Source organism: Bubalus kerabau, chromosome 6 (assembly GCF_029407905.1).
Source record: "Bubalus kerabau isolate K-KA32 ecotype Philippines breed swamp buffalo chromosome 6, PCC_UOA_SB_1v2, whole genome shotgun sequence".
Lineage (NCBI taxonomy): Eukaryota > Metazoa > Chordata > Mammalia > Artiodactyla > Bovidae > Bubalus > Bubalus kerabau.
The window spans coordinates 57,314,933-57,329,285 of NC_073629.1; the positions used below are offsets into that span (position 1 = coordinate 57,314,933).

At 42.6% G+C, this 14,353-nt stretch overlaps 1 long non-coding RNA gene and 1 other non-coding gene across 3 annotated transcripts; both read left to right on the forward strand.

Annotated features, from left to right (window-relative positions):
- The first annotated feature begins 6,524 nt into the window (after positions 1-6,524).
- On the forward strand, positions 6,525-13,064 carry LOC129655184 (uncharacterized). Of its 2 annotated transcripts, none has more exons than XR_008715811.1 (4): positions 6,525-6,613; positions 6,760-7,268; positions 7,362-7,432; positions 12,298-13,064. It is a non-coding gene; the product is annotated as an uncharacterized LOC129655184 (long non-coding RNA). The 2 variants fall into 2 exon arrangements; XR_008715810.1 differs by having other exon boundaries at positions 6,527-6,613; positions 7,244-7,268.
- On the forward strand, positions 8,911-9,060 carry LOC129656678 (small nucleolar RNA SNORA62/SNORA6 family). The gene has a single exon (XR_008716468.1). It is a non-coding gene; the product is annotated as a small nucleolar RNA SNORA62/SNORA6 family (small nucleolar RNA).
- Positions 13,065-14,353: the final 1,289 nt, after the last annotated feature.

A 14,353-nucleotide genomic window follows, 5' to 3' on the forward strand; every position in this document is an offset into this window, starting at 1 on the left:
GAGGTTTTTAACTTGTCTATTTCAGTTATCTATTACTGTAGAAGAAACTACCCTAAAATAGAGTTGCTTAAAACAATAATTCACTATTTCTAATAATTCTGAGGGTTGACTAGGGCTCAGTTAGTTCTTCTGCTGGTCTCACTTGGGTCTCTTAGATGGCTGACAGGCTGGAACCTTTGAGACACCTCATTCACATGACTGGTGCCTAGCTGGGAGCGGCTGGAAGGCTAGAGACAGCTGGGATGCAGGTAGGCCAAGCTTCATTCTGTGTAGCTTTAGGGCCCCTCTCTGCATGGTTTGTCCACATGACAGGGCTTTGAAGGAGAGGTAGAAGCTGCCAGTGAACATCATGACCACCATATTCTGTTGATAAAAGCCAGTCACAAAACCAGCTTAGATGCAACATCACCTCTCAAAAAAGAGGATGGCAAGGAATTTGAAGCCATCTGTAATCTACCATATTGCCCTACATCAAGCAAAGGCAACAGGTCCAGAATTTTTGACTGGCCTTGGTGCTCCTGGACCTGTGAGGTGTTGGGTGAGAATGATACTGTGATGATACCCAAGGCCGTAAGGAGTTTGGGAGTGGGGAACGATAAAAGGCAAGGACAAGGGCAATGAACATCTGAGGGAGGGGGCTACCTAGCAAAGTTCCCAGGAAAGCTAAGAATCCATACTGGCCCTAATAAATGACTAAAATGTTATCCATCTGGGCCAAGGCTTCAGAGCAGACTCAGATCTCCAGAGGAGATCACAGAATCAGTGGACAAGCACTGACACTGGACAGTGGGCAAGCATTTTAAGTGAATGAACACATCCAGTTTCCATCTGCACTTGAGGAGCCATCAAATGGCCAGTGAGACAGAAAGATATTCAAGTGTGTCTGATGCTATTCTTGAGCCTAAAAATATTGAACGTATCATACAATCATACTCATTATATGACCTAAGACCTTCAGGGTAACCCTTTTTCCCCATCTGTAACTCATTCATTCACTTATTCATTCATACAATAAATTACTGAGCACCTACTAGGAATGAACGGAGAAGGCAATGGCACCCCACTCCAGTACTCTTGCCTGGAAAATCCCATGGACGGAGGAGCCTGGTGGGCTGCAGTCCATGGGGTCGCTAAGAGTCAGACACGACTGAGCGACTTCACTTTCACTTTTCACTTTCCTGCATTGGAGGAGGAAATGGCAACCCACTCCAGTGTTCTTGCCTGGAGAATCCCAGGGATGGCGGAGCCTGGTGGGTTGCCGTCTGTGGGGTCACACAGAGTCGGACACGACTGAAGCAACTTAGCAGCAGCAGCAGCAACTAGGAATGAAACACTGTTCTGTGGGCTGGGGATACAGCAGTGAACAAAAGAGAAAATCCTGACCTCTATGAAGTTTGTATTTTTTTAGAGTGAATAAGAATACCCAAATAAACAAGAAAATTACACAACATCTCATAGTGATACAAAGGGAGCTAGAAAGTGTGTATTGAGGTGTGTGTGTGGGGGGCAATTTTATTTAAAACAGTAGTCAAAGGAGGCCTCCTGGAAGAGATGACATTTGAACAAAGGTGTGAAGAAGGAGAGGCAGTGAGCTCCGCCTGTATCTGGGAGAAGGGCATCCCAGGCAGAGGAAATTCCTGAGCAAAAGCATGCGTGGCTGCTACTGTGCTGAGTGCAGAGAGCAAGGGTAGAAACATTCACTCTTCAATTCATTAATTTAACAGTATCTATGAAACCCCAGGGCTTCCCAGGTGGCTCAGTGGTAAGAAATCTGCCTGCCAATGCAGGAGACTTGGGTCAATTTCTATATCCGGAAGATCCCTGGGAGGAGAAAATGGCAACCCATTCCAGTATTCTTGCTTGGGAAATCCCATGGACAGAGGAGCCTGAGGGCTATAGTCTATGGGGTGGCAAAGAATCAGATGCGACTGAGCAAGCACACACGCACGCGTTAAACACCTACTACTCACCAGCATTATACTCCACTGGGTGTACAGAGATACATAGGTCACTTACCCCAGAGGAGTCGAAAATCTAGGAGACAGGCAAACAAAACTCCTGACACAGCATTTAAAACCATGATGTTGGGAGTAAGCAGTCTCTCCACAGGCACGCTGCTCAGCTTAGCTGAAAATGTCTGTTCTCAGTCCATCTGTCGATGGATCAGAGAGGCAAGGGTTGTGTTTTGTACTTGAAATAGAATCTTCCCATTTCCTCAAATATTACAGGATCAAAATTTTTATTAAATGCAAATTTTATTATTGCACTTTAAAGCAAAAGTGCTGGGTAAACTGCATAATATAATCATCATATGAATATCACTTTGAATTAGTATTGCAGATACTTCTAACTACTTAATTATTTATTTTTAAAATATATTCCAATATTTTAATTATGTTCAGTTAAGTGTACTTGAATATTTGCAGCACTCTGCATTATTTATATTAGAGAAAAAGCAGCCTAAATCAACGCACTCTGGCATTCCATAATTTGTGCTTGCATATCTCTAAAGTAGATTTATATATAGCTATCAAATGGTTATTCTGGATATGCTATGATTTAAAATTTTTATCTGAATTTTATTTTAATGTACCACAAAAATAAAATTTATTGGTTTCTTTATACCAGTAAGTGTCTTATCTGATTATTCATATTCAATATTTGCAGAATACTAACTAGAGCTGCACACTTTTCAATTAGATACAAATGGGTAGATTTCAAATCCCCCTTCCTAACCCCCAGCCCACTCCACCCGCCCCCTGCATTCCTGGAAATATTTTAGATTTGGATGATTCAAATTCTCTAGCAGCTCGAGGGTGAAGAGTAAGGGGAGACGTATCAGCTTAGAACAACACCATTACAAACAGAGAAAGGGGAGATATTAGAAACCCCCAGGGAATTTACTATCCTGTACCAAGGAGCACAGTGTATTACTGCTTAAAGGAAAGAATTTGGATGGAGAAGCCTACACAGATGTGGGCTCTGCTATAACTGGCCTGAAAAATAATGAGATCTGCTCTGTTCTTTGGTATCTGTCCAATGTCTTTCCTAGTTTCTAAATTCATTTAAGAGTCATTTCTGCATAGAGGATAAAAAATATTAAAGTTACAGTATTTCAATAACCCACTTTATGTCATACAAATCCAGTGGACAGACGCTCACTAAAGAGATTACAGTTTGAATACTTAATCCCAATTTGGATGTTTTTAAACAAGCCAAACCTGGCCTTAAATGCAATGTGCACAATTTAGCTAAGCAGAAAATACTAATGCACAAACATGACCATAAATGTAGCCACAGAACGTGGTAGGTGGAAGCCACCCAACAGCCACCTCTGCACATCACTCATTCAAATCAAAGGCTGTGTGAGTAATGAACATGCCCATTTCCAGGTCGAAGGTACAGGTGGCTAATGACAGACTGTCTCAAAGCCTGGGAAAGAGAAACTACTTAGAATGACAGTCACTTTAAACACCAGGGCTAGGTTAGCAGTTTTATTCAGCCAGGGTTTGGACTTCCAATCTCTCCTACTTTCTTCGGACTCTCTCTCTGAAAAGGACCAGTATATTCTCAATGCTCAGGAATGCAGTTTGTACCCACATTAAGCAATGTCACAAGTATGGGTCCAGGGTTCAAATTTCTCCCCCACATTTGTTAGTTGGGCCACTTAAATAAATTGCTTAATTCCTCTGTGCCTCTGTTTCATGTGTGTTCATTTGATACATAGTAGTTGTAATAGGCGGAGAAGGCGATGGCACCCCACTCCAGAACTCTTGCCTGGAAAATCCCATGGATGGAGCAGCCTGGTAGGCTGCAGTCCATGGGGTCGCTAAGAGTCGGACACGACTGAGCGACTTCACTTTCACTTTTCACTTTCCTGCATTGGAGAAGGAAATGGCAACCCACTCCAGTGTTCTTGCCTGGAGAATCCCAGGGACGGGGGAGCCTGGTGGGCTGCCATCTGTGGGGTCACACAGAGTCGGACACGACTGAAGAGACTTAGCAGCAGCAGCAGTGGTAGCTCAGCGGTAAAGAATTTGCCTCAGCGCAAGGGATGGGGGTTTAATCCCTGGGTCAGGAATGTCCCCTGAAGGAGGGCATGGCACCCCACTCCAGTGTTCTTGCCTGGAGAATCCCATGGACAGAGAGGAGCCTGGTGGGCTGCAGTCCATGGGGTTGCAAAAAGTTAGAATGACTGAAGTGACTGGCACACACACGCACAGTTGTAATAGGCTCATGATATAAAGTCATTTTGAGAATTCAAAGGTACTTAGAGCAATGCCTGGGCCCTGAGAATAAGCTCTAACTATTATCACTGAGGATACTATTGGAAAACCAGAGGCCAGGGGTTCTAGCAATGCTCTGTTTGGTAGTAGTTTGGGGGGGGGGGGCACATCATCATCATCTCTCCAGTCTGACCCTGTTGTCTGCTTCATCTCCTTCATTTTTCTTGCCCTTTGCCTTCCTCCTCAATCACTGTTCAAAGTAAGTGAACTCAATAGATATTTGTTGAGTGAATAAGCTGTCAGGCTACTAACACACAGGGCAGCAAAGATACCATATCCTTGAGAGACAACCTATGAGGGAAACGCATTTATAGCTGTTTCTTGTACATATTCTGGTGAATAAAATTTGACTGGGTAAAATACCACAAGAAGGAATGGGAGAAAAGGGAAGGAAGGACAGAAGGAGGGAGGAACCAAGGATGAGAGAGAAGGGTAGGAGGGAGGGAAGGAAAATCAGAGAGGGACGGAGCACACCCTCCTGCCTTGGAGAAGCTGGCAACAATAACTGCAGTATCACGATAAAAATAAGTGGTTAAAAATAACATACTTTGCTTTGTTTAACTCATAATCAAGACCTATTTGCATGTCATACTGAATATGGCAATAAAATTATGAATTTCACATTTTAACATGTCTTGTAAAAGAACTTCACAATAATAAACACTTTCACTCTTCTCTTCCATAAGTGGAAATAAAATCCTCACAAGCTTGAAATACCAGTTAAAAAATCCCAAGGGTTTTGTTTCTTACTCTGGAAACTTCAGTAATTTCATTTAAAATTGGTCCTATTAAAATATCACAATTTCATCTTCACAAAAAGAAAAACTCATTTTTTCCCACCTTGAGTTTCTCATCTAACTCAGAGAGTGGTCAAATAAAGCTCAGAAACTAGGAGACATGTCTGACTCTCCCCTTTCCTCCCCAGGATAAGAAAATTGAACAACCCATGGCCACATAAGAAGCCAGGACTAGCAAGTTCTCATCCCATCTCATCTGTGCTTCCCAGACTCAACGGGTACCCTTAAATATAAAATAGAAATCATCTCTGCGGGATAGCTTTATAGCAGTGATTAGGTCAGGAAGGATTATGTTGGTAGAGTGATTAGTATATAGAAAGTGCTCAAGCAATGTTAATATCAAAATCATTACCATCATTAGTATTTTTACAAAGCAGAGAAGTGATCTTGGACAAGTCCTTTAACCTCTCGTCTCTTTTTCCTTATTTATAAAGCCAGAGTTCAGATAAGATTCTAAGGTCATTTCTGGCTATAAAAACAGATAAATTCGTGAAGAGCTTTATAGGTTACAAAGCACTTTTGTGTACATTCTCTCATTCATTCTTTGCTACCCTTTGGGGACAAGTGGTACAGTTTCCCATTTAAAGATTAGGAAATAGAGACTAAAAATAGCTAAGGAACTGGTCCAAAATAATTTATGTCAATTGATAGAAAAGTCAGGACTTAAACCCTGGATTTCTGACACTAAAACCATGTTCTTTTCCATGCTAATTCTATCCCCCAAGCTGCCTGCATTGACCTTACGTTCCCCATTTCTAGTGCCACCATCACCATTCAGACTCCTATTCACTTATTTATTTACTTACTCACTCAACCAATATTTGTTGAATTCCAGGAACTAAGACAGACATTAAGAATATAATGGTGAGCAAAAAAGATGTATTCCTTCCCTCATGGAGACTATGGTCTAACAGAGGAGTGAGAGTGTCATGGAAATAATTATTAGCTTAGATCATGGTAATGAAATGCATATAAGAGTCTGAAGACATGTAATAACAGGATTTGGCCTATACTCGAGAAGTTTGTGAATGATTCCCCAAGAAAATGATTTGAGTTATTCCCAAAGGACGAAGAGTGGTAAGAAGAGTCTGCCAGACAGAATGAACAGCATATGCAAAGGCCCTGATTTGGGAGGGAGCATGGCACATTCACAAAAGTCAGAGAAGAACATTGCAGGGAAAACTACAAGAGTGAGGAGCAAAGTGATTCAAAATTATGCTGGACAGGCAGACCAAGACAAGGCCACATAAGGTCATAGCAACCAAGCTATTCACCTTTATCTTAAGAGCAGTGAGAAGCAGAAAAATAATGTGATCAGATTTTAATTTTGTGAAGACCATTCCGGTTGTGGTGTCTCCAGGATGTATAGGGCAGGGCAAGGGTGGATGTAAATGGATGTTTGGGAAGCTGTTGCAGTGTTCAGGTGAGAGAAGACTGAGAGAAGCTAGAGAGATAGCAGAGATGGAGAGAAATTGGTAGACCAAGTCAACAGAGTATTGTGGTGGACTAGATATAGGATAATTTTGACAGGTTCCCAATTGTTCTTCCTGCATCTGCTCTTTTCAGTTTATGAGCCATTCCGTGTGCCACTGCAAAACAATCTATCTTTTGATGGTTTTTCAGCCAAAGAATACTCATTGCTCATTTTCTATATGTGTTTTTTTCCTGTTATCTAGAATTCCCTCTCGGAGAAGGAAATGGCACCCACTCCAGTACTCTTGCCTGGAAAATCCCATGGACAGAGAAGCCTGGTCCACGGGATCACGAAGAGTTGGACACGACTGAGCGACTTCACTTTCACTTTTCACTTTCCTGCATTGGAGAAGGAAATGGCAACCCACTCCAGGGTTCTTGCCTAGAGAATCCCAGGGACGGGGGAGCCTGGTGGGCTGCCGTCTATAGGGTCGCACAGAGTCGGACATGACTGAGCGACTTCACTTTCACTTTTCTCTTTCATACATTGGAGAAGGAAATGGCAACCTACTCCAGTGTTCTTGCCTGGAGAATCCCAGGGACGAGGAGCCTGGTAGGCTTCCGTCTATGGGGTCGCACAGTCGGACACGACTGAAGCGACTTAGCAGCAGCAGCAGCAGCAAGTTATAAAGTACTATTAGAAATGTGTTGTTGCTATTATTAATGTTAATATTATTATTACTATAGGCTCACAATATCTACTGACTAAACGGTAAGTCTCTTCCCAGTCTTAATTCTGGTGGGTTGTCAATAATAATTATTTCACAACTGAGAAGCTACATGTAAGATAATATCTCTTTGTTAGAAAATCCAGTTGCCATCACTGAAGAAGAATGGGCATTCGCTGACAGTAATCTAAAATAACAGACATCAAAGGTATGTAAATCCTCATTTACTCCTCTGGCATGCTACAAGGAGGCAAAGTTCCAAAGGAACACCTCCCCATAGTTGCTCCAGCTCACCTTTCAAGATAGCCCTTCTGTTTTTGAAACTGTAATTTTTACTTGTTGGGAGATTGTCCCACCCAGTTCCAAACACACTGTGAGCTGGTCCCTAGACTAAGAAGGCTTTTTGACATCCTGTCTACAATGGTTAATCCATCCTCAGTTCCCCAACCTATGGAGAACAAGGATAAAGACAGCCCCTTTTACCCAGATTTAACTTTGTGGAAGCCAACAGAATAACAGACTTGGAAAGAAAATGAAATGTAATTTGTTGACGAAGACATGTTTCTCCCCTTTAGAAACAAGCATTGAAATTCAGTGTGTCAATAAAGCTTCCACATTTTCTTCCATCACAGCTAATATCTCCTAGTGACCTGACTTGATTGAAGGTTTTGCATGAATCTTAAATGAGAGCAGAACTGAAAAAGCTCTAGGAATACCAGACACCTGCAGTTGCCACACTTCATATTAAATAACTGAGAAACATATGCCTTAAGTGGCATATTGCTTCATATTTTTCTAGAGAAATATTGGAGCTGATTATCAGAGACTTAAAGGACAACACAAAGAGCCACATTAAAAACTATAAGGACTCCAAAAGTCTATGAAAATTAATTTCAGAGGCACATGTTTTAATAGAATCTATTGTGGCATGAGGCTGAAAAGTCATTAAATATAGTGTTTTACATATGTAGTTTAATCATTTAAACTCATCTCCAGTTTGGCATTTAAATCGCTAGCTGATTATATCATTTTCATGGACACATTTGGAGGTGTCTACTTTTGCCCTATTTTCTGGGAATTTCTGCTGTTCCTGGCTATAGATGATTAGTCTATAGGTACACATTTGACCCCAGTTGGGTCAACCAGGTACTCTTACTGGGTATTTGGAGCTGAAACCAGGAGAATATTTATTAGACTCTATAGGTGCCTACGGAGAAGGCAATGGCACCCCACTCCAGTACTCTTGCCTGGAAAATCCCATGGATGGAGGAGCCTGGTAGGCTGCAGTCCATGGGGTCGCTAAGAGTCGGACATGACTGAGCGACTTCACTTTCATTTTTCACTTTTCTGCATTGGAGAAGGAAATGGCAACCCACTCCAGTGTTCTTGCCTGGAGAATCCCAGGGATGGGGGAGCCTGGTGGGCTGCCATCTATGGGGTCGCACAGAGTCGGACATGACTGAAGTGACTTAGCAGCAGCAGCAGCAGCATAGGTGCCTAGACATATAACACATAGTTTCTTCATGTGATCTGAGAAAACAAGAAACCCATAGGGAGTCTGTGGGAGAGGGAGAGAGAAAGAGGGAAAGAAAGAGAGAGAAAGGAAGAGGAGGAGAAGGAGGTGGCAAATGAATACATAGGAGCAAAAATGAGAAATAAAGCTACCTTTTTAAGTTTCTAGCTCCATCTGCACATTGTTAGAGCTCAGCGTTGAAGCCACTGGCCGATGAACTCACAAGTATAGGTAGTGTGCTAAACGAGGAGCAAGTTTTTCTCTAGCACCTCAAGGGTCTCTGGCCTAAAGAATGGAGTTTGATAGTAATACTTGCTATAAAAGTATAATTTTAACATATGAGAGCTTTAAGGAGAGATGAAGACATTTAAAAAATAGCCTGTGCTTTCTTCTGCTTTTCCCCAGTATTTCTTACTCTTCTCAGGCATTACTTGGTCCTTCTGTTTTCAGACTAACTTGATGTACCCTGTTGTAAGATCCTAGGAAGGGAGCTCACTCAGTGGGTCTGATGTGGTAGATGCTCATTTGGGAAGTCCTGCACATGTGTGGGTGCCATCTTCTGTGAACACCCATGGGAGGTCATGCCTGATCTCTGCTTCTACAGAGATCCTGAGCAGACTGAAAAGGAAGAGCAGGAGACAGCTGAGAAGGCTGTGACCAAGGAGGAACTTCAGGGTGAATGTCCCACTCCAGCTCCAGAGTTCACTGCTGCTCAGCCTGAGGTGGTGGACTGGTCTGAAGGCTTGCAGGTGTCTTCTGCACCTATTCAGTAGTTCCTCGCTGCAGACTGGTGTGTTCAGCCTGCCACTGCAGACTGGTCTGCAGCTCCCACTGCTCAGGCCACTGAATGGGTAGGAAAAATTGCTAAGTGGTCTTAAATTGTTTTTTCACAAATTCTTAAAATGGAAATTCACTTGATGGAAAATAGGTTCTTTGAAAAAAAAAAAAAAAAGTATCTAGTTCCATTCTTGTCCTAGAGTCTGGCTGCATTCCTACACTTGGGTTCCATGAGACATCCTGGAACTCATAACAAATTCTCTCATTTTTGCATAATGAGGTTCAAGTTTGTTTCTGTTGCTTGCAACCAAAGAGTCCTATACAAAACTCTCTTTATAGTAATCAGATGCAGCCTGGTCTAGAAGGCCATGCATTCATTTATTCTATAATCATTTGCCAAACTGCCAAACCAGGTCCTGAGAACACAGCCATGAATTAGTCACAATATTTGACTCTAAAAGCTCATGTTCAGTTGAGAAGGCAGAGAAATACCTTTGGAAAAAAACGCACAATGTAGGTAATTATACAATGTAGGTGATAGATTCAGTGATGAAGAAATGTACAGTGGACAGTGGGGGTTACCAAAGAAAGGGTAATGAACTTGACCTGGGGAAAACCAGGGAGGGCTGCTCAAAAAAGGGGATGTTGACAGGAAACGTTGAAAGTGGTCTAGTGCAGGCAAGGGGGAAAGCTTATCCCACAGAAGGAAGAGTACTCACAGACAGGGCTGAAACAGCCTGCGGTATTCAGGCGCCTGGTTCAGTGAGACCAGCTGATGAGATAGGGGAGATGGATCACAAAGGGTAGTGTGGATTCTACAGGAAGCAGGTTAGGTTCAGGGCACTTGTCTCTGTAGAGAACAAGCTTGAAGACTCCATTGCCTCCTCATTAGCCTTCTCACTTTCCTGAAGATAAGGAGATGGCACTTGCCTCACTTTTCAGGTAAGAAAAATGCACTTGGCAGATGACAGGATTTCCCCTGAGATCATCCAGGAACTCTGAACTTAGAGCTCAAAATAAGGCTCTGTTCTTACTCATAGTCATAGAAAACCTCCAGAGAAGATGTACCTGAGAAAGTAACCCCAAAACTCTGGAGTCTGGGGAAGTAAGGGCTACAGATTGAAAATTGGGTTTCTTGTTTACAAAATTATATAAAATAACATTAGGATATATCTCAATAGAAGAGTCCTTTTGGACATTTCAGTAAATGCTTTTTCAGTATATCTGGTTTGGAAAGCTAATAGGAAAAAAAAAATAGGAAAATGTTTTGGGAAAAGTGTTGCATATGATGAAGAGAACCCCAAAATATCATGGGACTGAAAGTTAGGAAGAAAAGAATGAAGGACCAATTTAAAGACAACATAAATGTAGACAATAATGAAAGCAAAGTCAAAAAAAAAACTAAGTAGATTGTATATTTGTTCAGGGGGAGCAAATTTTGCATTCTCAAGGCAAAGTTATACTAGGATTAAATGAGATAGAATCAACACCCAAAGCAAGATATAAAAAAACTTTCCTGGTTCAACTTTCCACTCAAAAGGTTTAGTGGAAAAAATACTTTCAAGAGGGAAACAGAGCAGGTGGGACTAAGAGTTTCCATTCTTAACTGTCCTAAAACAATTATTGATAATTGCCTGTCCTGAATTACATTATTTCATCCTAGAGAACCAGATGGTCGAAGCTAGTCTTTTATTTGGAGGATTTAGTGAAGTTCAAACAAACTTTGCCACCACACAAAGTTTAATAAAGTCAGAAGTCACGACTAGGACTTTCTCTGAGGCTCTCTCAGGAGCTCTAATCCAACAGCTCTGGCAGGCTGGCCTTTGTGCCTGGCCTGCTGTCTTTTTATGTTGGTCCTTGATTGCAAAATAGCTCCAGCTGTTGAAGAACTTATTAACCCTTTCTCATTAGAACTGTATGAGAGAAACAGAGCATCCCTCTGGGCCCACTCAGCACTGGGTTAACTAAATCTCATCTTAGAGAGGTGTTCTGTGCCCAGGAATGTTCAGCATGATTTTTCAAACCCACCCAACCAAGAAAGTTTCTCCTTCCTAAAGTGAAGTCTCTGTATGTTTAGTTGTATCTGACTCTTTGCAGCCCCATGGACAGTAGCCCACCAAGCTTCTCTGTCCATGGAATTTTCCAGGCAAGAATACTGAAGCAGGTTGCCATTTCCTTCTCTTGGGGATGATTCTGGACCCAGGGATCAAAACCGTCTCTTGTGCCTTCTGCATTGGCAGGCAGATTCTTTACCACTGCGCCACCTGGGAAGCCTTCTTCCTAAGATCTTTATCAAACCTTAATCTGCATCTGAATCACCTGGGGATCTGGTTAAGCCATTGATCTGATCAGCAGGTCTAGGGTGGGACCTGGGACTCTGCATTTCTAACACGTACTGATGCTGTGGATCAGACTTTGCAGAACAAGGTCTTAGAGGGTTCCCAAAGAGAAGCATCTGAGCAATCACCTAAGAAACTGAAACCCTGCAGGTTAGGACAGGTGAGTCCAAAGCAGAGATGAATATAGGATTAGAAACTTCTGTAAAGCTTTCCTATCTACAGCTGCAACAATATCCCCAAAACAGTGACTTTCACAATGCGCCAGCTGGAGGTTGAGATAATCACAGGACTTCAGACGTGGACTTCATTGCCAGGGCAGATAATCACACCCAAAAAAGGGGAAGAGAGCCAGACGGCATTTAAATCTCTGGGCAAAATGTGACTTGCAATTTATTATCATGTGAAAAGCATAAGTGGCAGCAGCATTGTGATTTTTTTTTTCAGGATACAGAAAAATTGATAAGGTCTGAGTTGAGTTATCTCCTGCCAGCGTCCCCTCCTGCTACAGTCCCATCCTCTGCGGACCTGGAGGGCCTTCCTCATCTTCCACTATCAACGGGGTCATGTGTGATGACACAAGCTAGATAGAAAGATTACGAAAGGAGCGTGATGGGGTGATGGACCCTCTACACCGCAAGAATAACGTTTGGAACAACGGACGATTATTATCCCAGAGGTAGTATTGCATCTGGTATCCCCCTGTTCTTGTTCAGAAAAGGGAAGGTCACAGAAATGGGGATGGGGAAGCAGATCCGGGGGAGTGTCTGGGAGGCCAAGGCCCATGTCCTCTTGCCCTCTCGTGAAGGCTTCCTTGGCTCCACACCCTGGGCAGGTCCTCCTTCCCAAGAAAGGTGTTGCAGCTCATATCATTAAGAGGCTTGGCTGTCTTCAGGCAATCGCTCAGGGTTTTTTTGCCTTATTACCAATCTGCCTTTCTTAGAAAAGGTCATGAAATGGACAGGGGATGCCTCATCTTCGTTATAATCCACTGTTTGAAACATTTCAATTAAGCTTCAGATCAGGCCCCAGAACTGAGGCTGTTTTAACGAGGGGAAGTAATGACCTTCTGTTGCAGGTGTTTTCTGGCACACCATCAGCTTTGATTCTTCTTGATCTTTCTGCACCCTTTGATAGCCGGGATCAAGGGTTCTCTTTATATGCTTCAAGCACACTGGAGGACTTTCAGGGACTCCACTGACATGGTTTTCATCCCTGCAGTCTTAGCCGAGCTGGTTGTCACCGACAAGTTCTCCACGCTTGTTCAATTTATCAAAGATTAAAAGACAGCTGAAAAGACAGGGCCCATGTGCTAAACTGTGAGTGTCCGCATGTGTTCCCAAAGCAAGTGAATGTCAGTAGGATTCCTCGGAGACACGGGGGTAACCCGTTTGATGCCTGCTCCCCAGGAGGAAGGAAGCTTCACAGAGGACGTGAAAGCAGCTGTGTGGGCATGGTGGGTTTAACGGGGTACACGCTGGGTGCGTGTGAACATGCGTGTGTGTGCAAGTGTATCTGGAATTCAGATACTTTTGAAAGTTGCACTCATTTTATGTTGGCGAGTTCTGGCATTTGTGAAGTTTCATTTCCTTAACAAAGGCATGGATATTTTAAGGAAACTAATCCTTTCGATAAGGATTTATCACATTTCTCATTCTGGATAAAGGACAGGAAGGACAGATAAAATATCTTCTTTCCTTCCAGTACTGAATTTCAGAATTTTGAATTGAATTTCTGAATTACTGAAATTCAGAAGTTTCCAGAATTTCACTCATGTTACTGATTCTTTACCAGTTCTTGAGCCCTCCTGTGTGCCAAGCTCATTGTCAAGCTATAACGGAGGGGCAGCCATGAATGAGACAAATGATCTCTGCCTCCAGGAGTGTATGGGCTGTTCTGAGAGACTTACATTCAAAGGCAATTATGCAAATAATTGTTTACAGTAAATATGAATACATCGTGCAGGAGAGGGGCAGGTTCCTGTGGGCATGTGGTTGAGAGGATGTGTGTGTGAGGGCATGTGTGTGGGGGGGCATGTGTGCCTGGTCTGAACAGTCACATTTGGTGCATGATCACGGGGGAGAGTGAGATTGTCAGCTGGCACTGAGGAAGGGCTTGGAAGAAAAGTGAAGGCATCTCCACCAAGATGAGGGTATTAGCAGGTACTTGTGGGCATGGATGTCAGCAACAAATAGCCTCTTGAGATTTCAACATTTACCCCAAGAAATCACAGTTAAATATCCACACACTTTAAAAAAAAAAACACTCTGTTAAAGTAAGCCTGACATGTAAAAGTCTGCACACATTTAATATATACCAACTCAGTGGGTTTGGAGATAAGTGAAGACCTGTAAAACCATCACCACTATCTAGGTCATAGATTAATCCATTATGTCCTGAATTTTCTCCTGCACCCATTAGTAGTAGTAATAATATTAGTAGTCGTCATTGTATTGTTCTTAGTATTTTGTCTGTGGGTGGCAAGAACATTTACCATGTAATC